Consider the following 26,501-nt stretch of genomic DNA (forward strand, 5'->3'; position numbering starts at 1 on the left):
CTAATGGTTACCGCAGAGCAGCTATAAACAGCGGCTGGTGTGGTGGCCCACTTAAGCGTGCCCTGCGAGAGACACACCCTAAGAACCCTGCTGCTGTTCCCTCTATTAAAAGGGCACTTGGCCCACAGCTGGGTAACTAATTCAACCCAAAAGTGTGGCTGTAGCTGTATTGGTCGACCCACCCGTTGGGAGTGTTTCACCGTTCTGCAGACACTGTAATTGGTCGAGGTGCATCGAGGGCTCTCTGCAAGTGTAACACGTGAACAAAGCGCACCGTTTGTTGTGTTTTCAAAGTCAAAATAACATTTATTCAATATGTTCAAAAATAATAATATACCGGACAATATAAATATTACAAAATGGAATACTCTTTGTTGTCAATATAATTGAAGACGTAACACTGTCACCCTGGCAGTAGAGGGATTCAAAACACAGAAATTGACAGACTCAGGAACAACAGAACTGTTACGGTTTGCTGCTCTTACAGTTGTAGTGTAACCACGTAAAAATATCAGGCACTGTATTCATACAGTTTCTGCGAATAGGAGTTCTGATCCTCGGTCGCTGGTCAGGTTGACCGCATAAACTCCCACGGTAGGATTTATGAGGCAAACTGGTCTCAGGCCAGCACTTCTGTTCTAAGATGCTTTGATGAATAATGGACCCAGACTACTAGCGGTAAGGCTTTGCCACAATGCAGCTACTGTATATTCTGTACAAGGCTGTAGATGACAATGTCGGTGGTCCATTGAAACCTCAACCTTACGGTAATAATGAGCTGAACATGTTGTTTTTCACTACAGTAGCTCCATTATGTGTCCATACTACAGACGTACAGTAGCCTACTGGAGTGGCTGCAGCAGCCTGTTTGTCATTCTCTCAAATCTTGTGAATGTAAACTGGATTGGCAAATGTAGCACGAGACTCGTGTCTCTCGATAAACCGCTGGCAAGATCGTTCCTCACGACAGCTGAAGGTTTCCCACTTTTCCGTCGGTCTAGCAGTAATAACGCTATAGCAAAAGTCTATGATAGCCTAATTTTTTATTTAATTAAATGAAAATGCAATAAGACCCCTCTAAATTTGCAAGTATGCATCACAGTTTTGGATTAACGTCTAAAAATATAGCATTGGTTTATAAATCATTAAAAAAGTTATTCCAGTATTTTGTGTGTATATATATATATATATCTATCTTTTGCTGGTTTTGATTTCATTGGTTATGTTCTGCACACAGAATACTGTGTACTTTGCTGCCAGTAGCCTTGAGGATACTGAAATAGTTCATTCATGCTAGCAAGTAACCACTGCCCATTACCACAGACAGCTATTTTCTACACTGCCAATCCCCTATTTTATGAGTATGGAGACTAGTCCACCGTTATGTTTTTCATAGGCCGGCAAGAAGTAGAGTCAACAAAATACTTGTTTTTGCAAACCTGCCTTGACCATCCATCTTCCAAAAGAATGCCCCGTGGTTATTTGGTTTGAGATGGCAGCTTTGGTTCATGAGATGAGACTCAGGGGCAACAGCATAGTCAGTCTTGCTTTGATTACTTGTCTCGCGAGGTTCTATACACAGAAAAAGCGTTATATTATAAACTTGGTCTCACAATGTGAGAGAGAGAGATGAGAGGGGAGAAGTGCACCGATGGCGTCTGCTTTCCTTTGGTTGTGGAACCACATTGGGTGAGACATACTGATATACATTCAACACCCTTGGATACAGTGGGGAGAGAGAATGAATCCGGAATGAAAACCTCCTCCAGAGAGTCCAGTTGCTCTTGATGGTCCAGCGGCACTGCTTTTGCTTCAGCACTTAGTAGTAAGAGAGTTTTTCCTCGCGGGACCAGATTCAATCTTGGCCACCAGCAGTCTGAGGGAGTCTCCAGATGACCGAATGAGCTCTCTCCCCCTGGAGAGAAGAGAATAAAAGAAGAGAAGACAATGAAGCTAAAACAATTGACGAGGGGATGAAGATAATGTCCTTATTTAAAGGGGAACTTCACAAAAAGAAAAAAAACAATGCTGATTTATTTTACACATAATCTCACACACATCTCAAAAACAGTCTTCAACAGTCAGTGATGTCGTCAGGGACATTTAATCCTTGTGTTGTGTTGATTACAGCTCAATGGGATTATAAGGTAGCAGTCCCTATAAGACAAGGCATTGATATTCTTTCATCTCTATCATTTCATGGTGCTGTAACTAACACAATGCACGGATTCAATGTCCCCGATGACATCACTGGTGGTGAACATATTCATCGATGAGATATGACCTTTTGCAGACTATTTTACTGTATATGTGATATACTGTACTCTTTACAAGTACAAAGTTCAAAGGCAGAACACTTAAATATCAATCAATAGTATCGGACTATCGATGAGCTTGTAAATAAACCCCTTGCTAGTCTGGACTAATCTGGTGTCAGAGTAATCCATGGACCATATTGACACGGTGGCATATTGACATTTTTCTCTTATGTCATGCTTATGGCCAATAGTCCAGGACTTACACGTGGTATTCCATGCCGACTAGGCTGATGCCGTTGACAGCCAGGATGCGATCGCCCACTCTCAGCCTCTGGCACTGGGCAGCAGGGGAGTCGGGCACAACTGACTTGATATAGATCCCATTCATCTTCAGAGGACTTTTCTGTACAGATGATACAAGACAGAGCAGATGGCATGAAGAGGTGCACTGACTGACTGACTGACTGACTGACTGACTGAGGCCATGAGATGTCAGTAAAACAGTATGTCATTTCAAATCATTTGTACACCTTGCATACACTTAATGCTGAATTTCCTGAATTTGCCCAATGGGATCAATAAAGGAATATCTTATCTTATCTTAATGCCTAATGCATGTGTGTTTCACTTTCTGCAAACAAAATGCAGAGTTCTACACAAGGGTTCCATAGCTCAAATGGAAAGGAAAGGGACGTTTTTATTTGCCAAGTACATTTATATATACATATATATATATACAGATATACCAGGAATGTATCCTCTGCATTTAACCCATCTTGACTATTTAGGGGCAGTGGGCAGCCACAGTACAGCGCCCAGACGGCCAACCCCAGTTCTAATGCCGGTGCCTGGTCAAGCGCAAGTACTAACCACTGCGCCACCATACCGGAAACCAGCCAGGCGTGGTTACTGACAAAATATGTGATGTTATTCTTGATGAAAATCATAATTTAGTATCGGGTTATCACTCGTGTGGTGATATGAAATGACTAAACTAGTGAAATTGATTCTGCACGTTAGTCGCAATCCAGCCTACAATGTTGCTGCTATAGAAACTGTGATCGTAGTGTTTCAGTGTTTTGGGTTCACTGCTCTGAATCTCTTCATGATGTAAACAACATAAAGCTACCCGTCCACATTATATCTATGTTTGGGCATGTTTTCTTTTCAGATCAGGAAAGTTCAGATCGTGTCAAGTCAGTTTCCATAGAAAAGTAGACTAAATTACTTTGAAATAGTCAACTTCCATCACTCATTCATTCCATTGTCCTACTGGTATGTGGCAAAACAATACTCGCCTGGTACTTCAAATCAAAACAAAGATGTATTTAAAAATACTATGTGACCCGGGTGTGTCAGCGAATAGCTGTAGTAGAATACAGTATACAATGATCTATCCAATGTACTCTTTCTCCCAACCTACAGAGGGCACTGTGTCTGTAGAAAAATCCTCCTCTGTCAATATTCACCCCACATATCACACAATGCACACATCGCACAGACATACAGGCACACAAATGGAATCCTTAACTGTTGTAAGGATCTAAATCAATTGATTAAAACATGCGTTGATACTAATTATGTGGGAATAAATCCCCTTATCAGTTTCCCAAAAGAGATGACATGGACTTGTGGAGCCTCCTAAGCTCCAAATGCACAGTGGTGGAAGAAGTACACAGTTCCTTTACTTAAGTAAAAGTAGAAATACCCAGATAAATGAATACTCTGGTAAATGTTTGTGTATTCCAATGCTTGGGAGCATTCAACCCTCAATCCATTGACCTTCAAAAGGGCATGTTAAAGTGGTATGTGGTCCAGTTATGCTGCTCTGATTAAAGGTTATGTTAAAGTGGTATGTGGTCCAGTTATGCTGCTCTGATTATGTCCTCTTGAAGTTGACAGGCTTCAAATGTGAAAGTATATAATCTTCATACATTTTGCCATGTTTTCTATGCAAAATCATTTTCTTCAAAGTAACTAGTAATGGATTCAGATAAATGTAGTGGAGTAAAAGTATAACGTTCCCTAAAATGAAAATACTCAAGTAAAGTACGAGTAGCTTGAAATTGTACAAGTACAGTACTTGATTAAAACTACTTTCCACCGGGGCGGTCAGGTGGCGTAGCGGAGATTGCGTTCGTCACCAACACCGGAGACGCTGGATTCGCCTGTTAGAATCCAGCTCACAGCTCCGGCGTTGTCACCAGCTTGGCTGGCCGTTCACACTAATACAATTGGCTGTATTAGAGGGTGGGAAAGCTGGCGGGGTGGGTCCGGGTCGTTGTAAACAGCGACTCCTACAGTTCGGTCGTTGCGCCTGCTCAGCGCGGATAGGATCTAAGGGGGGTAGTGTGATCCTTCCACACGTTACACCCTCTCAGTGAGAGTCCGCGCTGCCAGGTGAAAAGAAGCGGTTGATTGGCTAGACGTGTGTCGGAGGAAGCACGTGACCGACTGTGGGGGGTAAGTGCGCAGCGACCAGGAAGGGGATTGGGAATTGGCATAACGACTAACATTGGGATGGGAGAAAATCGGAGGAAAAAGGAGGGGGGAAAAGATCAATAAAAAAAAAAAAAAAAAAAAACTACTTTCCACCACTGCAAAAGCATCAGTAAATACACTGTAAAAAATACAATAAAAGACTCCCACTCTGTTAGAACAAAACTTTGATTAAAGTGTCATGCTTTACCTTACCCCCCCCCCCCCCTCTCTCTCTCTCTTAGCTGGCTCATGTTGCAAAAGGCATATTAATTCCCTCGGTAAGAGCATTTAGTTTGATTAGATAGGTGGTGTATGCTTTAAATCTGCCCCGTTTTAATCCCTCTAGTTTAGGGTCTAATCTGATTAGCCTTTTACCATGAGATCTAAGCAGTCATAGGGTTTCCTCCTGCTTTAACCCTATGACGACTCCCAATGTTAGTGAAACAGTCTGCTAGGACAGGCTTTCTATATTCCTTTTACGCTGCCTCCTGAGCACATCAGACGAAGAACCATATAAGTACGTTTTAAGTTTTCAGAGGAACAATGTTTTCAAACATTGTGTTGTGTTCACTCATAGTTAACCATTTCACTACCACACTACATAAGGTTAACCTTTCACTACCACAGTACAGAATGTTAGTAGTGAAAGTAGAGAAAGGTTAACCTTATGTAGTGTGGTAGTGAAAGGTTAACCTGTAGTGTGGTAGTGAAAGGGTTAATAGAAAGAAACAGACTAAGAAACGACGTAAACTCCATGATCAAAACTGCAAAAAAGAATTTCATCAATGACAAAACTGAGGAAAACAAAAACAAACCACGTGAACTTTGGAAATTACTCAATAATCAACTAGGATGCAGTAAAAAACTTAAAACCAGATTCTCAAACATAAACATAAAAACGGACAACACGCTCATCACAGACAAGCTGGATGTAGCCAATTACTTAAACATTTTCTTCACAAACATAGCCACAACACTGGTAAACAAACTACCCTCCCACTCAGGGCTTTATGGGGTAGAACACATAGTAGCTTACTACAAAAACCTAGGGGTCCGCAAGGACGACTTCAAGCTGGAAATGGTAACAACAGATGAGGTACTCAATAAACTGAGCGCCCTCCAACCTAACAAGGCCACTGGCCATGACAACATCCCCTCCAAATTCCTCAGAGACTCAGCAGCCGCCATCACCCCAATCATCACACACATAATAAACCTCTCCATAAAACAGGGACACGTCCCCAAGGACTTCAAAATTGCGAGGGTGACCCCTCTGCACAAAAAGGGCAGCAAATTAGACCCAGGCAACTACCGCCCTGTTTCTATTCTCACCTCCATCTCGAAAGTCATGGAAAAAATAGTCTACGAACAGGTCGAAAAGTACCTAGCGGAAAAAAATCTAATCTACGAATTCCAATCTGGCTTCAGAACATCCCACTCCACTGACACATGCCTTCTCTATTTGAATGACCACATCAATCAAGAGGTGGACGCAGGCAAATACTGCGGCATGGTCATGCTGGACCTACAAAAGGCCTTTGACACGGTCAATCACTCCATTCTGATTGACAAGCTAAAAGCAATTGGTTTTGATAGTCTATCAGTGAGCTGGATGCAATCCTACCTTGAGGGGAGGGAACAGATGGTGGAGGTAAACGGTACCCTATCCCCCCCTCTCACAGTGAGCTGTGGTGTTCCACAAGGAAGCATACTAGGACCGCTACTGTTCCTAATTTATGCAAATGACATGTCGTCAGCTTGTGACTGCAACTTGTTCCTGTTTGCGGACGACTCAGCCCTGCTGGTCTCTGACAAGAACAAGTTACAGGTTGAAAAAACCCTCAGCTCGGAACTAGGCAGAATCTGCATATGGCTCGCTGATAACAAACTATCATTACACATGGGCAAAACAGAGTCCATTCTCTTCGGTTCAAATAACAAACTCAGCAAGACCGACGGCTTCTCAGTTACAGTGGGTGACAATATTGTCACAAGGAAAGATGAAATTACCTACCTGGGTTCCATCCTAGAGGCTAATCTCTCCTGTGACAAAATGGCATCCAATGTAATAAAAAAAGTCAACCAACGAACTCGATTCTTGTACCGGATCTCCTCTCTGGTAAACAAGAATACCCTGAAGACTCTGGCAGGAGCACTCATTCAGGGGTACTACGACTATGCTTGCACCTCATGGTACCAAAGCACCTCAAAGGCGCTAAAAACAAAATTACAAACATCTCAAAACAAACTGGTCAGACTACTGCTTGACCTTACTCCTAGAACCCACCTCACCCCTGCCCACTTTGACAACCTAGGATGGCTTAGAGTAGATGACAGAGTACAGCAACTTGCAATGGGCCTGGTCTACAAGATACACTACACGACCAAGGTACCCATGTACATGGCAAAATACTTCCCAAAGGTCAGTGAATACCACGATCACAACACCAGAGGGAGCTCCACAAATCATGTTAAACCCAGATTCGGCTCAAATAAGGGACTAAACACGTTTCGCAATTATGCCACATCAATGTGGAACGCCCTACCCAAAGCTGTAAAGGAATGTGGATCACTACCCACTTTCAAAACCTCTCTCAAGAGACACCTACGGGAGACTGCAATTCAACACTGGCCCCTGTAAATATCCTAACCCAACCCCCTCCAATGTACAGTCATTTACCTAGTATGGTTTTGTCAATAGTCCAATGTACAATTTTGTTTGTTTGTACAGAGTCTCCCCCCCTCAATGTACAGTTTTGCTTGTTTATACAGTGTGCCCCCCCCCCCCCCCCCAACCACCTCCAATGTAAATTACCCAGTATGGTTGTCAATATCCCAGTGTACCCAACCCCCCCCACCCAACCTCCTCCAATGTACAGTTTCTACGTCAAATGTATATACTCCCTTTTCTTGACTCCTTCTGTATCACAAACAGTACTGTATTTGCAAATCTGGTATGTCATAAATGTATAGATGTAGCAGTACTGACTATCTGTATGTCATGTATGTCATATATGTCCTGATGAATTGAAAATGGGGGACCCTGGTGTAAACAAGACGAAAGTCTTTCTCTGGTCTGCATCCCCTTAACAATTGTGTGTATTGAGCTGTACTGTATTGTACCCATTCTGCAATCTGTTAATAAAGTTTTCAATCAATCAATCAATTAATGATATGTAGGGTGGTAGTGAAAGGGTTAACCTTCTGTAGTTAACCACACTACAGAAGGTTAACCTTTCACTACCACACTACAGAAAGTTAACCTTTCACTACCACACTACAGAAGGTTAGTGAAAGGGTTAACCCTTTGCAGTGTGATAGTGAAAGGGTTAACATTCTGTAGTGTGGTAGTGAAAGGTTAATATTCTGTAGTGTGGTAGTGAAAGGTTAACATTCTGTAGTGTGGTAGTGAAAGGTTAATCTTCTGTAGTGTGATAGTGAAAGGGTTAACCATCTGTAGTGTGGTAGCAGTGAAAAAAGAGTAAATAAAATAAAACAAATAAAGCTGGGCTACATGTTCCACTGTGATGTTGTGTATTTTTGGAGCAACAACTGTCATGGTGCAGCTTCTCCGTTTCCATAGCAACCTCTTTAGGAAGAATCACAGGCAAATGTAAAAGGTGACTGGCGGTCTGGAGAAGTTTAGGGACGTCTGCCTCAGCCAGTCTGCACTGTGTGGATCCATGATGGTACACCTTAAAGGAACACGCCTTACTGTCTTCTCCAGTATGTATACCAAATGTATACCAATCTTCTCTCTGAGTTCTGTAGAAAGCTATCCAGCTGCAAGCTAGCCTAGCTTAGCACAAATTAATGGAAGTAGATGCGGACCACTAGCCTATCTTAAAACTCAGAGAGAGGTGTTTTTGGTCAACAGCTAGGCTAGCTGGTCCGTATACGCTTCCATTAATTTGTGCTAAGCTAGGCTAGCTTGCAGCTGGATAGCTTTCTACAGAACGCACAGAGAGGAAATTGGTATCCATCTTAAGCGCATTTTGGTTCCGATGATGTTGGCATGTTCCTTTTAACACCCAGTCTGCCTCCCCACCCCTAAACGAGGCTGAGTGAGCGCCGCGTCCTCACCGTGCCGTCCACTAGCGCCAGGCCCAGGCCGTGAGGCCCTCTGAGAAGCCCCACAGTAAACACTTCCTCTCTGTCTTCTTCCACGTCCCCATTCCTCCTCTCTGCACATTCACTTCCTGTGGAAACACACGAGGAAGAGAGAGAGAGAGAGGCTGTGAGGAAACAGCCACCGCCTGCGACACGTAAGCCACCCCCCCAACCTCCACCCCCCAAGAAAAAGTCTAGTCTAGTCTTGTATCCACACAGAAACACATACACACACACACACACACACACATACCTGTGTGTGCTCGTGCTCACATAAGAAGTTCATTCACAGTCAGTTAATTCACTTCAACGTAATTATAATCGGGCCAAACCATGTCACCGTACGGTAGAGCGCTGCTCAGCGGGTTTCTTCCTATGAAGTGTCTGCTTCTCGTCAAAGCTACCTTCTAGGGCCAAATGTGTGATCATATGAACACCGAGGCTAAATAAGGATTATTATTTCGACTCATAAAACCCTTTTGGATCAAAGAAAGAGAGAGAGAGAAAGAGAGAGAGAGAGATTTGAGAGAGAGAAAGCATTTTTCTTTTACATCCTATATAGGCATTGTAACATGAACTGGAGTTGATATTCAACACAGATGTTTCATTTTTGATCCCGTAAAACGAGTGCTTTGTAAAGTAACAGGGAATCCCAGTAAATGTTTATTTTAGGACTCAACAGGTTATCATTCATATGTTTATCGGTGAAATTCTCAGCTCTCGTCCCGTCACACTTCACTGTTAAAATATGTGTTAAATAGCTCTACATTCCAACAGCCATCTTTGATATAATAGTGTTTGGCCAGTAACATGGCTCTCCCAGTCCCTCCACTCTGCAGTAAACACATACATATTCTGGTATCCCGTTCCCACTTTATCAGGAGAGAGAGCCCTAGATATTTGTACTTATTTCAAGAAATCTTGCCAAGCCAGATTTACTGCTCTGGCAGATTATTTTCATTTTAAAATTTAAACACATTTAGCTTACAGTAAAAGAGTGGAGGGACTGGAAGGCCGATGTTACTGACCACACACTATATCAATAATAATGTGATGAAATCAATGAATGTAGAACTCTTTTAAACTTATTTTAACAAAAGAATACCACTTGCAACGCCTTTAACACATCCCACGCCGGAAACGGCTTACGACGTGTTTCAAGTTCATGCGAATTCTGCCAATCCACGGCGTACGACGTTATTGAGATCATATTTCATTTTTTCGCCATGTTATTCATAATTCCCTCACGGAGCATCGTCTGATGCAGTGGGAGCATGCACAACTCTGCAACGCTTCAATACTGCCACCTGGTGGATGATCGGCGAGTTGCCAAACCGGAAATGGACGAGTCGATATCGGTGCGTCTGGGAAATGCGTCCGGCACTCGCATATTGTTGCGGGACTGTATACACACGTCCGTGTGTAGCGATCGCTGCCATAACGCAATAATCAATACAATTTGGCCGTGTATTATGATTATACAAACCGGAAATGGATTTAGGAGATCGCCGTCAAATAAGTGGGATCTTTTTCCTCCAGTCTCATCGTCGAACGGTAAGAGGACACTGACGTCATTTTCAGCGCGTTTGTTTATTATTATCCATGCAAACTGCTCTGATCAATATATCACCCATACTACATAAAGCATTTACTGACGATCACGGAATTATAAACGACCCCCCCCCCCCCCCGTTCATCCGCGCATGATCAGTCATAACGTTTAGGATCATGTACAGTTGACATTTTTAATATAGCGTGTATCGCCAACAAACGGCATTTGATAATCTATATGCATTTATGCCTATATCTCACGTTCTAGGAATTACTGCAGAAAACGATAAAAACATATTTATATTCTAGACGGTATTTTCGTATGAATCTATGAATGAAAAAGTAAAATGTTCCTACATCCTGAACGATAGATAATCGATGTTGAATGGGCCATAGTAATGTCAATTTAGCAATACAATTTAAAAAGTTATAGCCCTGCAAAGAAGGTGAACATCTCCATAGGCTTACAGTGCTGGCAGAGAGTGGTATAAGATGCTCAAATTGCGTGGCAGGGAATGTGTTAAAATGTGATGTAATAAAGTTTTTTCTTTAATTATAAGCAGGCATGCTGCATTCTAATGAGCTCACCCACAGGTGGCAAGAACGCCTCATAAAAGGCTCTTTTAAAAATAGTTCTTCCAACAGCAGGGCGCAAATTAAGGCAGCTCCGGCCTGGCCATTGTGGTGTGTTGTGTGGTGCGGTGCAGTGCGGTGTTGTGTGGTGTGGTGTGGTGCTGTGCGGTGTGGTGTTGTGTGTGGTATGGTGCTGTGTGGTATGGTGATGTGTGGTGCGGTGCTTTGTGGTGTTGTGTGGTGTGGTGCTGTGTGGTGTGGTGCTAGGTGGTATGGTGATGTGTGGTATGGTGCTGTGTGGTGTGGTGCTAGGTGGTGTTGTGTGGTGTGGTGCTGTGTGGTGTGGTGCTAGGTGGTATGGTGATGTGTGGTATGGTGTGGTGCTAGGTGGTGTTGTGTGGTGTGGTGCTGTGTGGTGTGGTGCTAGGTGGTATGGTGATGTGTGGTATGGTGTGGTGCTAGGTGGTGTTGTGTGGTGTGGTGCTAGGTGGTATGGTGATGTGTGGTATGGTGCTGTGTGGTGTGGTGCTAGGTGGTGTTGTGTTGTGTGGTGCTGTGTGGTGTGGTGCAGGGTCACAACAACCACGCAGCAACAGTAGCATTCCCAACGGCGCGGCTCACGTCCTCTCTCTCTCTCTCTCTCTCTCTCTCTCTCTCTCTCTCTCTCTCTCTCTCTCTCTCTCTCTCTGACATCCAGTCTGTCTGCCCCCCACGCAGGACCTGTCCGGAACAATGCCCCGTCCCGATTAAGATTCCACGCGGCAACCCAACTGTAAATTCCCATGACGGTCAGCCGTCGCTCTTTTCTCCCCTGACATCACCACCACTCTCTGTAATTCTTGGGGCCAGATTAAAGGATTAGTGAAGCTTCCAAAATAATGTCACCCCCCGCGCTGGCAAAAAAAATAAACACGCGGAGGTAGAGCGGGAGCTCTGTATGGGAAGATCAAAGTGTAGCGGTCAGATTATATAAGCCGCGTGTCAGAGCCAGAGGTACGAAGTGGTAGCAGGCAAAGCGATCTCCCTAACCGCGCCGGTATTTAATCTTCGACAAAACCACTTGTGACAAAGGCGACTAAACTGTAGAGAGAGAGAGAGCGCAGGGTAAACGACGGTAAAGCGGCCTGATTGAGACAAATAGAAATGGAACCTTGAAGCTTAAACCCTGTCATTTGCACACAACCTTACAGGGGGGTCCTCTCAAGCAGCTTAGACCAGAGGTGAACTGCTTTGCACACAAACACAATCACATGTGACAGGCAGTGTTTTCTGAAGGTTCAATTAAGACCACTGGGCAGGGACAGAGAACCCCTGTTTATCAACAGGAAAGACCCAGGCATGGGTATCAGATGCTTCTTGGTTCGAGGACTTTCATTATGCACGCTTTTGTTAGTATCTCATGGGAGATGAGACCTAGGATGATCAGGGCTACTATCTCAAATGAGATGCATTACAACACTTGGACGTGGAACAGATGTGCTATTGATAATACACCCCGCAGTGAAGAGAGAACTATCTCATTAAATATAGGCCTATGTCTGAATAGTAAAAGGTACACACCATGATGTAAGGTCAATCCTTGTAGCAATACATAAAAGGTCAATCAAGAAGTGTATAATATATATGACCATGTAATGACATTTTCAAAAGTAACATTACTGAGCTCAGTTGCTTGTTTGTAAGCTTGAGAGTGTTGTGTTTCACATTTCTTGACAGTCTTTCCCTCTGTGGTTGGTGTTCTTAAAGAGACACTTTAAAAAAAAAAAAGGATGTTGATTTATTTTGTACATAATTTCACACACACATCCAAGTTTCAAGTTTCAAGTTTCAAAAACTCTAAACCATTTTGCACACATTTATTTAGTTTGACAGCTGTTTTTAACATAGTCATTCGCTTTCATCCAAAGCAATTGTGAACAACAAGTCAGCAGGAGGGGTGCATCTCTGGTGCATCAGAGTCAGTGGCGTTGTTCGTCAAACAGTAGATTCAAGATTCAAGAGGTTTATTTATCGTAAGTAAAAAAGTATCAAGGTACATGAGTTTGAATGTGGCCACCAGTGATGACATTGAATCCTTGTGTTGTGTTGATTACAGCTCAATGAAACTATAAGGTAGCAGACAAGGTATGGCTATTCTTTCATCTACATCATTTCATGGCGCTGTCATTTACCCTCTTGAACCTCTCTGTCATATTGTCTGTCATTGTAATTGTTTATTTGTGTCAGTAAATTAACTGAACCGAACCTCAACAGAGAGGGCCTTGAAGCAAAGTAACTATTGTGGCAAAGAGATTTGACTTAAGAGCGATGGCGGCCTATCTCACTTGAATGAAGTGATTGTTATTCCACCGCGCCGCCGACGTCCAAAATTCCCCCTCCCAGGTCAGCGATAATTTTGTTTTGTTTTTCGAGGCATTCCCTCACCTTTCTTTCCTCGACACGGCCGTACGGCGGCCTAAGCGCAGCGCCAAGAAATCAGCAGTGTCGACATTCCTGCTCACTCCCTTTAACTCCTAGAGATGACCTCATGACTGAGGCTTCTAAAAACAATAGGGCCAGAAGGAGGAAATGGCCTTTCCTTTACATAAGGAGTCCACCCTTTGGGGGGGGGGGGGGAGAGCACAGACGGTACATCCTTTCACTTCGTTTCGTATAACCTGCAGCAATCCCTCCCGTACAAAGAAGCGGGTACGGAGACGAGGGGCGGATGGAGTGCGTGGTCCACACCGCTGCACCTCTAGCGCCCTTTATGTAAACCAGGAAAACCGCTGGGGGGGGGGGGGGGGGCAGAGTATACGCCACGGGTCTATATCGGGTCAAGTAACGAAAACTATTTCCTTAATGGACTCCGTCAATCACTGTGGCTTAATTAGGTGGGGGGAGGGAAGGGAGGGCCGGAGACCTCACTCCAGAGGTTAGGCACATGGAGGGATGCCGTTTGAGCTGAGGTGGCCATGTTCCAAGTGACAGGGAGTTTATATCACTTTAATCAAAAGCCGCTGTGCGGAGGGAGGATCGTGAGCGGTTCCTTTGTTGTGATTCATCTGTGGTGACAGTGCGGGCTGCTCATCTCATCCTGCTTTTTTTTGTGTACATTTATACGCGCTCGTGTGATCATTAATCATACTTTGCTACTGGCTTTCAGCTAATGCCTTTCAGCTGCTGCTGCTGCTGTGTGTCTTTTTTATACATGGGTTTTATTATCCATCTCACATTACAGCTGTTAGATCTACTGCCTGAATCCATAGTCATAGACATTGGGGCGACAGTGGCTCAGGAGGTAGAGCAGTCGTCCGGTAATCGGGAAAAGGTTCCCGGTTCGATTCCCGCTCCCCCCGGGCAGCGTGTCGAAGTGTCCTTGAGCAAGACACTTAACCCCTAATTGCTTCCGATGAGCAGGTTGGCACCTTGCATGGTCGCCTCCGCCGTCGGTGTGTACATGAGTGAACGGGTAAAATGTTGAGGAAGGACATTGTAAAGTGCCTTGGATAAAAGCGCTATATAAATGCACCAGTCATACAGCAGCAGTTACCTTTCCTCTGCAGGCGGGCTCCTTGCCACAGGTCGGCCTCTAGCTGGGCTCCTTGCCACAGGTCGGCCTCTAGCTGGGCTCCTTCCCGCAGGTCGGCCTCTAGCTGGGCTCCTTGCCGCAGGTCGGCCTCTAGCTGGGCTCCTTGCCGCAGGTCTGCCTCTAGCTGGGCTCCTTGCCGCAGGTCGGCCTCTAGCTGGGCTCCTTGCCGCAGGTCGGCCTCTAGCTGGGCTCCTTGCCGCAGGTCGGCCTCTAGCTGGGCTCCTTCCCGCAGGTCGGCCTCTAGCTGGTTGAGCTCCATCCCCTGGGGGGTGTTGGGCGGGGTGAGCAGGCAGGAGGGGTCCAGGGCCAGGCTCTTGTGGCAGCCCAGGTCGGCCTGTCCGGGGAGGGTGTTCTGCAGCTCCAGGCTCCTCAGCTTCTGGGTCAGCACCGCCTCGCAGGAGCTCAGGTCTCCGTGAGAACCCCGGGGGGGCCGGGGGAGCGACGACGGGGGGGAGTCACCCTCCACCACGGCCCCCGGGGAAGGGCAGGTGACGGGGGCCGCCTGGCGAGCGGGGTCCTGGAAGACGGCGACGGAGGACGAGGTCGTAGACTGGCCGTCTGCGGTCGTCCCGACGAGAGTCTGCGGGGAGGATGAAAGTCAATCAATAACAGATGTGATCATTACGCCTCTCGTTATGGCGGTGACGTCTGGAGGGCCGACCGGCCGAGCAGCTAGTTACCTGCTGCGCCGCCTCGGCTTGAGCTTGGGTTTCACTGAAGGGGAGTCGGCTTATGAACTCTTGCAGATGAACAAGCTTTTCAAACAGAGTTCCCTCCATGATCGGTTTACCCAACTCCAGGTGAAACGTGTTGCTGGGCAGGATGAGCGGCGGGTGGTTGTCAAAACTTTCCAGGATGTCGGCTACAGGAAGGGAGAAAGGGACGTGACATCATCAATCACAAATGACACGAATCGGGGGGGAAACACATGGACCACATAAACACACTCTCGTGAAATTCAAACCTGATACTTAAAGTGATACTTTGATGTTTTGAATTGTAGTTGACAATGTTTTTTTTTTTTTTTTTTTACTTTTTGGTGAATTTCTGTGTGTTTCTGCTTTAAAACCATAGGAAGAGTGGAGATAGCGGCTCAGTTACCTACAGTCAAATAAGGTACCTCGTTATGAATGTTACCTAGTTAGGTAACAAGTTGAAAGGAAGCTACTTTGCAATTGAAACACAGCCAAGGCGTCATAAAGGTATGTCATATCAGGTCTCATTATCAAACAGAACAAACTATTCGGTTGTATGTGCTAACATTATATTCAATTGTCATACACTGTCATGAGACAAGTTATATCAGCATCCTGAATCATTTCCTTGACCGTAAGTACAGTGGTAGAATTTGAAGTTTTACATTAACATGTCAGCAAGTATTACACTGTCAAATGCTCTTAAAGGAATACACCAACATTATGGGAAATACGCTTACTGTGTTCTCGAGTCAGACAAGAAGATAAATACCAACTTCCTCTCTGTGCGTTCAGTAGAATTCTATCCGGCTGCAAGCTAGCCTAGCTTAGCACAAATTAATGGAAGTGGATACGGATTAGCTGATCCGTATCCTCTTCCATTCATTTGTGCTGAGCTAGGCTAGCTTGCAGCCGGATAGATTTCTTAAGAGTGTGATGAATGGTTCCCTTAAACTCAATTACAGTGGTAGCCTAGAATTTGGAGTTGTCATTGACATACTATATCATTCAACATTATAACACTGTTGAACGCTTTTGTAAAAATGAAATCATGAATATTGTTACGAACAGTTTAACGTCACAGTCACAAAGAATGGAGAGGGAGGTGGTAGTCTCTTTACTAGTTCTGGTGAACCCAGTTCCTTCCATCGCCACACCAAACAGTCTACCCTGCGGTGTCCCTGGAGTATAGCAGGTATGGCTCGCCCTGTGGTTTATACTTGGATACTAAATTAGCTTATAGGCCAACTTCCTTTTAGCTAGTTGGAGTGAAACAGCTTCTCCCCTCTTCAGAGTCCAGCACAGTTCTAGTGTAAAAGCTCTGACAATTTCCCTCTAAGATTGCCTTTGACGCATCCAAATAAGTCCAGGAGCAGTTACCCACGACGGTGGACTCCTCCCTCCGATTAAATCCTAGCATATCAGCATTGTGAATGGCAAGATTGACACACTTTAATCCAATCAAACAAATCACGAAACAGTGGATTTGCTCCCTTGTTACTTTTGCCTTGGCTTAAAAAGCACATGACAATTTTATATAACATTATAATACAACCAAAAAGTTTGTTAATGTTTGATAAAGAAAGACCTGACATACCTTTATGCCACCTTGGTTAATGTAAAGTTGTCATGACAAAAATGTCAGAACACTCTGTACTTGGTTGGGTATCGAACTCTGTACTTTTACATGTTTAGTACAAGGGTGTAATATACTAGACAAGAGGATTTGTAAGCCATACCACCTTCTGGGGAAATACTACCTCTGGACTACTAACTACTACAGAAAAACTTGAGTAACAAGTTTTTTTACAACTCAAGTTCAGACCTATGTAACTCTATTACGTTAGCACTAAAAGTGATTTCTTCAGAATGTCATCTTTCAAAAGAGACCAGGCTCATGCATATGCTATAAGTATAAAGTATGTTGTTTTGGTTTGCAAAAAAAGTATGAAGTTCAAAAAATGGCCACTTTGAGGCCACAAAAGGTTACGTACCGAAAAAAGGTATCATTGGGTACCGATACCGAATTCCAGGAACTGGTACCAGTGCCGGTATCGGTTCAAATGTGAACGGTACCCAACCCTAGTTATAGACATTCATTAACATCAATTCACATTCATGTCAGATGTTCCTTTAAAAGAAAGACTGTCAAAAAACAAAGCTGATATATTTATTTCATAATGACATCACACACATTCTGAATAACTCTCAAACCAAATTACGGTAGTTTTTTTTGGGATACGTATGCGTGACATTACAAGCACAATAAATCGTCTTTTTCTTTTTCCATTCAATCTACTTTGGATTAAAACTTGATTAACATAAACCGCAATGAGCCACGACAACAACAGCCATGTTGCCGGGTCAAGGACCAGCGCTCTGCCCAGCGGGGGTTCCGTCAGGAGCGGGGGGGGGAAGTGGCTCGGGGACAGAGGTGGGAGCCAGGTGCCAGCCGCCCCCCCGCTGGGAGAGGTGAACACGCTCCGGTGAGGCTGATTGGTGGAGACAGAGTGGGGTTTCAGTCCAGAACAGGATTATTACTCAGGGAGGATTTACACACCGGAGGCAGGGGACAAAGGGGAGCGACAGTGGCTCAGGAGGTAGAACAGTCGTCTGGTAATCCGGAGGTTCCCGGTTCGATTCCCGCTCCTCCCGGGCAGCGTGTCGAAGTGTCCTTGAGCAAGACACTTAACCCCTAATTGCTCCCGATGAGCAGGTTGGCAGCTTGCATGGTTGCCTCCGCCGTGAATGTGTGAGTGAATGGGTAAAATGTGAGGAACAAATTGTAAAGCGCTTTGGATGTGTGTGTGTGTTTATTGTCCTCTATATGTGTGTGTTTATTGTCACCCACACACACACACATATTGTCCTCTATGTGATTGTGTGTGTGTTTATTGACCTCTATATGTGAGTATGTGTGTGTGTGTGTGTGTGTATTGTCCTCTGTACGTGTGTGTGTGTTGTCCCCTGTGTGTGTGTGTGTGTGTGTGTGTATTGTCCTCTGTACGTGTGTGTGTGTTGTCCCCTGTGTGTGTGTGTGTGCGCGCACGTGTGTGTGTGTGTGTGTGTGTGTGTGTGTGTGTGTGTGTGTGTGTGTGTGTTGCTGGTGTTATTTGGAAGCCTAGGTAATGTCCAGGAATGTCCAAGTCAAAAGCTAAGGCATTGGCAGAATCCTGCTCTATATCTGTGATAACTGGTAAAGTTCTGCTCTATATCTCTGATAACTGGTAAACCCCTGTGATGCAGTGGTGGTCCCACGCCGACCCAGCAGTTTTCTGAGCAGAAGTATGCGCACGGATGCGCATGCACGCACACACAAATGCGTTCACAACTTTCACTCGACTCGTCGCGCCGTGCGCCAAGTACCCGGCACTTATCTATCACCTAGTCTTTGCATAATAATAGGATACCAATAGCATAACAAAAAAAGAGAAGTGCAAAACCAAAATACAAGCCCTGTACCAATTGGTGGGGGTTTGCTTGAGCTGTGGAACCAAATGGTCCCGACTGGAAGTATGAGACATTTCGTTGTGCTTCAGAAGGAAACTGTAAACTGTAAGTTACATTGTTAATTTAGTTTGTATTTACTTTTCTAGTTTAAGTTAATTCAATTAAAGAAATTGTAACTACAATATTGTATCTACAATTACATTTAAAACATTGTTTGTTTTTCAACCATATCTGTTGACAATATAATTTCTTTATATATTGAAGGCTACATCCTGCTACCTTTTTCAGCTTCTCTATTTCAAGGCAATATTTACAAAAACTAAACTAAAACTAGTAATTTCCTATACAAACATGTTTCCTACTATTTATGCATAATAATCATCTGTTCTGTGCGCACGGGAGGGAACATGTATATGCGCGTGCACGTGGCGTCATTTAAACAGCGTACAGGCAGTTCTGATATTACGACTGCACCCCTGTCTATATGTGTGATAACTGGTAAAATCCTGCTCTATATCTGTGATAACTGATAAAGTTCTGCTCTATATCTGTGATAACTGGTCAAATCCTGCTCTATATCTGTGATAATTGGCAAACACCCTGCTCTATATCTGTGATAACTGGTCAAATCCTGCTCTACATTATATCTGTGATAACTGGTACAATCCTGCTCTACATTATATCTGTGATAACTGGTACAATCCTGCTCTACATTATATCTGTGATAACTGGTACAATCCTGCTCTACATTATATCTGTGATAATTGGCAGTTGCCACATTTGGAGGAGACGCTGCTTCCTGTGTCCATAGACTCGGACCGGATACATGTGTTGTTTTGAGATTCCAAAGGTTTGTGCATCTATTATTGCTTGTGTTAATTAAAGGTTTGTTTAAATGTGAACACAAATATAGATATTAAAATGTGTGTGTGTGTCTCTGTGTGTGTGTGTCTCTGTGTGTGTGTCTCTGTGTGTGTGTGTCTCTGTGTGTGTGTGTGTGTGTGCGTGCGTGCGTGCGTGTGTGTGTGTGTGTGTCTCTGTGTGCATGTGTGTGTGCCTGCCTGCCTGCCAGCCTATCCTGCCCTACACCATGCCAGGGTGCCACTCACCTGTCCTGCCTGCGTTCTCCTCCTCCTCCGGCGAGGGGCTCCACCCAGCAGGACACGGCCGGCCCGTGGAGTTGTACTCCATCAGCATGTGGTGCAGCTGGGCGGGGTTCAGGGCCACGAACTCCGTCCTGAGCCAGCTCCACGGTGCCTGGGACGCGTCGGGAGATAAAGGAAGCTCAGCCTGGGAACGTCTTGATACAAGATTTGCACTCGCAGAGTTCTCGGAGGTTATCCCGGACAACAAGCCACAAAAGACTCTCTCTTCATTGTTAAGGGAACGACAGGGTCCGGGAGGGGAGTGTTTTTCTCAGCCTGTTTTTATAGCCATAATAAAGAAGTTCTACTCTGTCATTTGCATGCATAAATATTTGAAGCCGTTTGCAGGGTCTAGCAATTGCTCCTTTTCTGTTGAGCCGATGGCAGATGTGGTAACAAAGACGCTGGGAAAATACTTTGTTGGTCTGAGTGCAACACTTGTTTTGCCAACACTTCTGGCTGCAGTGACAATTCGACTTCTCTTCCCACAACGACAGTGAGCGATCTGCGCCCAAGTTTCCCCTCGTTCTCGAGTACAACTCGGAAAATGGGTCAAAACGGCGACGACGGCTGGCTTTCATTCAACTCATTACAACTTATTCCCGTTGAGTCCTCATGCTCGCCCTACTAGACACAAGAATGCCCTTAACCCTTTCACTGCCACACGACAGAAGGTTAACCCTTTACTATCACACAACCGACGGTCGCCGGCAGTGAAAGGGTTAACGGGGTTGTGAGGGGCGCTAGCAAGATTGTGGGTTGTACAATTTAGCTGTCTGGGTCATATATATGACGAGCAGGTGCTCAAGAAAGCGTCATCTATTAGGGCAGACAGCTCTCACCCCCTAAATCCGGAATATCAATTATTGCCTTCTGGCCAACGTTTAGAGACCCCTGCAGCTAAAAACAAGGTATCAATTCTAGGTATAAGTTCTCAGGAGGTAGCTTTGAGGTGGGTGGGTGGGGGGGATGGTTTTAGTTGCTTACTTAATTGTTATCATTATCTGATCTTGTGACCATGTACATGTCTGTCTGTGTTCTTCTTGTTTATGTATGTTTACTGTGTTTTTTTTGGAGTTCTTATTATCTGCTGTAACATGAATGGCCCAGTTAGGGACATGCTAATAAACTTGACTCGACTTGACTTGATTTGACTACTAAGCCTCTCAAGTTCCCGCGGATGGAAATCTCACCTTTTTTTTCTCCACGAAACACAACTCTCGTTCGAGGCACACCTGTGAGAGAACCCGGGTCAACTGTATGACTCAGCGAGAAGGAACTCAAGGACAGGGATACAGGAGGTGAGTCATACGATGATGAGATCTTTGATATTTTAGGCCAGGGTGACAGATCAGTATGTAGAGATTACATTGTAGAGAAATGTCAGCCATTCATCCAGCAGGTTTAGATGGTGGAAATTCAAACTGGACGTTGATCAGACGATGTAATAATGGAAACCTGAGCTAATGTTGTTTGTTCTCTACCCCTTCTGCTGCATGGCAAGAATTCCACCTACAAAGCTCGGCAGTGGGTGGAGTTTAGATAAATCAGTGGTGGAAAGTAATCTTTACTCAAGTACTGTACTTAAGTACAATTTCAAGTATTTTCATTTTAGGGGACTTTATAATTTGACTCATTTACTACATTTCAAAGGAAATAGTATTGTATTATTGTATTCTACATGTATCTGAACGGTCAGTTACTAGTTACCGTAATTCCTCTAATAGTGACCCAGGCTTGTATTTGTTTCAACTGTAGCGGGTACCAGGCTTTTATTGAAAGGAGGCATGTATAAGAGAGAGGCCTATATTTCTAATTTTCAAACAGATCATAATGAATAAATCAACATTTTGTGTCAGTTTGAACCCAGTAAAATGTACTGGGTTCATTTATTGATATTCATATTCATATATTCATCTCCTCCCTCACTTTTTTTCTCCCTCCTCCAGTTATGCGTGCTCTTTTACCGTCAGCTGCTTTCAGCTCATTCCTTTGTTTTTTCCAATATCGGATTTGTCTGGTATCAATGTTAAAGTGCTTTGCGGCTTTCTCTCCCGAATGCTCCGCCGCATACCTCAAAACGTCCTCTTTAAACTTAACGTCAAACTTTCGTCTCTGTTTAGTACCGGTAGCCATGCTTGCTCTGTTGTTGTTGTGTTACATGCTGCGCGCGACCCGTGTTCCATATACGGAAGTAAGGGGAGGTTCGCTCACGTGTATATTAGTAACCCGGCTTGTATTAGGAGGTCGGCTTATAATTGCTTATTTCAACAGCGCACCCGGTCATTAATAGAGAGTCGGTTTTTTATTGAATACAGGTCACTATTAGAGGATTTTCTATTTTGCATAGAAAACATGGCAAAAATGTATGAAGATTACTCTATATACTTTCACATTTGAAGCCTGTCAACTTCAAGTGGACATAATGGGCCTCATTCAACAATACTCTCTTATTATTTTTCTTATATTCTTGCTTACCTGTCTGTTAAGAGAACAATAAGAAAAGCCACCGCCACATTCATCAAGCCGTTCTTAACGTCGAAATCTGTGTTTACCCAGAGATTTGCATGATGAATCCCACTCATTCTTAAACTCAAATGCGCGCTCGCGCTAAATACATTTGCATACAGACACGCCCACAATCCCCTTATAAGGCGTGTGTAAAACAGCCGTGGTTCGGCATCTGATCCCTGTCTGATATATTCAACAGGACGCGATTTGCGCTCAAAATGACACACACACGTCTCACGACTTGCGACTCAGTGCATGTGTGTGTGTGTGTGTTCCTGTGGGTCGCTCATCACATGTGTGTGTGTTAATCTGATGACAAATAAAGACTTATACTTGTACTTAGTTATACGTATACGTACTGTATAGTGCGAAATAAATCGTTCCAGCAAAGTAGGCTTTGTCAAGAACCAATCGCGCATTATACTGATATGTATGCCGCTGATCCTATGCTCTCTCCTTTCAGAGAGAGATGACACTGGTGACAGATCAGGTATTTCCGAACCTATAGGTTCGGAAATACCAGATCTGTCACCTGTCATCATCGCTCTCTGAAATGTCCCTGTGGCCCAGAGGTGCAGTGCTCATGCCACGCGGTACCAGTAACCACGCCGTTCCACCACACAGGCTGTGGCTAAAACCCAGAGTTCGCTCAGAACTTTAGGTGTGGAGCAGAGAAGAGAGGAGAGGAGAGAGGGGAGGAGAGGAGAGGTTGTATGCGTTCTATGCGTACGGCCTGCAGCCAGCATCTAACTGTTCTAACAGCAATATATAATCCATTTCAGAAGCAAATTATTATTATTGAAAAGTTCTGGGTTTATAAAGTCGTATTTGGGGGCAATTGACCAATGGTTTGCTTTCAACCCATGAACTCCTTCCTCTCTCACCATTTTATATATATTTTTTTATTTTATCTACTAAAACTGTATTGTATTATATTGTTTGTTTTGTAAAGTGTCTTTGAGCATTAGGAAAAGCGCTATATAAATCTGATGTATTATTATTATTATTATGAATGGTAGGCTTTTTAAAATGTTTCTCATCTGGGTAAGAGTGCTCTCGACCACTCTTAGAATTTGATCTTGCCTGAGAGAAAAGCAACAATAAGAAAACATTGCTGAATCCCAGGTAAGAACAAAATAAGAGGAAATGCTAGTTAAGAACGAAATCTGTTCTTATATCGCTTCATGAATGAGGCCCAATCAGAGCAGCATAACTGGACCACGTATCACTTTAACATAACCTTTAGAGGTCAATGGATCGATGATTGAATGCTCCCAAGCACTGGAATACACAAACGTCATGTAGAATGAATACTTTTACTTTAGATACTTAAGTACATTCAATAGCAAATACTTCTCTACTTTCACTTAAGTAGAATTTGAATGGAGGACTTTTACTTTTACCAGAGTACTCATTTATCTGGGCATTTCTACGTTTACAGTCTGTCTGTCTGCCTGCCTGTCTGTCTGTCTGTCTGTCTGTCTGTCTGTCTGTCTGTCTGTCTGTCTGTCTGTCTGTCTGTCTGCCTGCCTGCCTGTCTGTCTGTCTGTCTGTCTGTCTGTCTGTCTGTCTGTCTGTCTGCCTGCCTGCCTGTCTGTCTGTCTGTCTGTCTGTCTGTCTGTCTGTCTGTCTGTCTGTCTGTCTGTCTGTCTGTCTGTCTGTCTGTCTGTCTGTCTGTCTGTCTGTCTGTCTGTCTGTCTGTCTAAGATCAGATGGAACTCAAGACGGAACTGTCATCACCGTCCTAACATTGTATTGTCCATATAACCACTGAGGACACGGCGACACAATCAAAACAAACTGTTCCACATCACCATATAATGCAATAACAGCAGTGCCAGCGAGCCGAGGCCTCCAGCGCCGAGGACTCCAGATGGAAAAACTCTCAAATATGACAAAGGGTGTGTGCTGTGTTTTACTGACCACGGGAGTGACCTCATGCCATGGGAGTGATACACACACACGAAACCACCGGCCTCCTAGCAACCCACTCGATCGCACGAACGCAGACAGGCAGAGACAGGCTCGTCTGGTGGGCGGAGCGCCGCTCGCCTGTGCCGGGGAGACGCTGGCACCGAGGCTGCCGACACTAAACACAGGTGTCAGCCTCAGACCTAAATCCTGTACTTAACCTACTTCCGCCAAGGATAGCAGAGGTGAATTTCCCACCTCTACTATCGACCGGATCGAATTGAAACTGATTAGAAAAACGGAGGTCAGTTTGCTGTGTGGGCACGGTGAATGGAATCCTAGTCCCACTTTACGTTATTTTTAATGCCGTGCGAAATATCCTTTGTCACGGCAAAACTCAAATGGCTCCAACAACAACAACAACAACAGGGCTGTAATCCAGGGGTGAAGGAATAAACTCACACATCAACCTTAATGTGTCCATTTCTAAGCCGTACCTAAGTGCCCTGAGTCGTGGGACGACACAAAGGATTGGCTTCTTGTGGCAAAACCATTCCCCGCTTTTCCTCGCTGCCTGTTCTTACTCGCAAGTTAAACTAACAAACATACAGTAGGGATGTGTTAACAAGCCATGTGTCAAACACAGTGGTCTAGTCTATACAGTGAGTGTACTTCATTTCACTATGAATTGAAAATGGGGGACCCTGATGTAAACAAGACAAACGTCTTTCTCTGGTCTGCATCCCCTTAACAATTGTGTGTATTGAGCCGTACTGTATTGTACCCATTCTGCAATCTGTTAAATAAAGTAAAATAAAATGTTCATTAATTCATTCACAGTACATCCTGGGGGTTTAACATATCAGAGCCAAGTGCTGTTTACAGCAGGAGCGATGCTACAGTATCAACATGCCCTTATCCACCACCAACACAACCACCATATTTCCAGGTATCACCTGAGCAGGAAAATTATTTGTTTGTGGTGACAGAGTGTGACCTTTGCCCCCTCCATTGAATCTTGCACTTAAAGGAAAACTCCAACATTTTGGGAAATTAGCTTATTTGCCATCTACCCTGGAGTTAGACAATAAGATGCATACCTTTTTTCATCTCTGTGCATGAAGTAGGAGTAGGAAGACGTGCACCGTTAGCCTAGCTTAGCGTCAGTCACTGGAAGTAGGTTCCTCCATTAGCCTAGTTCCCAACGTCTTCCTACTCCTACTGCATGCACAGAGAAGAAGAAAAAGGTATGTATCTTCTTGTCTAACTCCAGGGTAGATAAGCTAATTTCCCAAAATGTTGGAGTGTTCCTTTAAGGAAGGATTACCACGTACTAAGTGGGTGGACTACCACCACTGCAAAAGCTAGTAACCTAGAGAGCGGCGACAGCAGATATAACACTTATAATACTCATCATATTTACTTCGTTCGCTCAGTTTGTTTGAGTGCCACCGTCTCCCGCTTCATCTCACGAGTGCAGGTTGGAACAGAAAGGAACTGAGCGGTTGTGCTTTATTTCCCCTTCCTCTCTGTGTGCTTTGAGAGACCACATGGTCTCACATGAGCTGATGGGCGTTAGGCTGACATCAGTAGTGTAAATAGGATTTCTGCTTTGTCACTTTGAATATGTTCCATGTAAACATTTACTGTACTTGGATTAAAATGGGAGAATTCCTGGGGGGAATTCTACACAAATGGATGATTAGGTTGTTATTCTGGCTATTGTTCTATTGTTCTGGTTTTTTTTGTGGGGTTTGATCTCTAAAGACAAGGGGAAAGACATCCATCAAAGTGTAAAGAAATTCATTATGGAAAGCTATGTTCCATTCAAAAGTTTTGTAGAATAACAACCTAAAAAGCCAATACCAAAGGAATTCCTCTTTGACATTTTAAATCAGCCTTCTATTAGTATCAAACCAATATGTATCACAGGCTACCTGATCATTTCCCATACTTGATCTCCTGCCAGAGAGCTGCTTAAGTATGGTACTACGGAGCAGCAAGGCAAACAGCCTGTGTACACATGTGTGTTCCCAGAGTGTATCAGAAAACCAACAACAAGCCTCCACACACAATACACTTTTATACAACCCTCATCAGATTACTACTCAAACAAGCATCGCCTTGTCCACCAACACGTCACACAGGGTTTCGGAGAGTGAATAAAGGTTCGTTTTCCTAACGTAATCACAAACATCGGCTTGCTTATTCAGCATTTTTAGGTGTTTGTTGGTTGTTTGGATGG

At 44.2% G+C, this 26,501-nt stretch overlaps 1 pseudogene across 1 annotated transcript in view; it reads right to left on the minus strand.

The window, feature by feature from the left end:
• Nucleotides 1–343: 343 nt before the first annotated feature.
• LOC311241225 (ras-associating and dilute domain-containing protein-like) overlaps nucleotides 344–26,501 on the minus strand; it is a 54,354-nt pseudogene continuing 28,196 nt past the window's right edge. Inside the window, exons 11-16 of the transcript XR_014621105.1 lie at nucleotides 19,799–19,946; nucleotides 15,225–15,406; nucleotides 14,506–15,124; nucleotides 8,823–8,938; nucleotides 2,522–2,661; nucleotides 344–1,915 (exon numbers count right to left, since the gene is read on the minus strand). The product of XR_014621105.1 is annotated as a ras-associating and dilute domain-containing protein-like (transcript). The remainder of the gene's footprint in view (nucleotides 1,916–2,521; nucleotides 2,662–8,822; nucleotides 8,939–14,505; nucleotides 15,125–15,224; nucleotides 15,407–19,798; nucleotides 19,947–26,501) is intronic.

The sequence above is a fragment of the Notolepis coatsorum genome, assembly GCF_963971535.1.
Source record: "Notolepis coatsorum genome assembly, chromosome: 14".
Taxonomy (NCBI): domain Eukaryota; kingdom Metazoa; phylum Chordata; class Actinopteri; order Aulopiformes; family Paralepididae; genus Notolepis; species Notolepis coatsorum.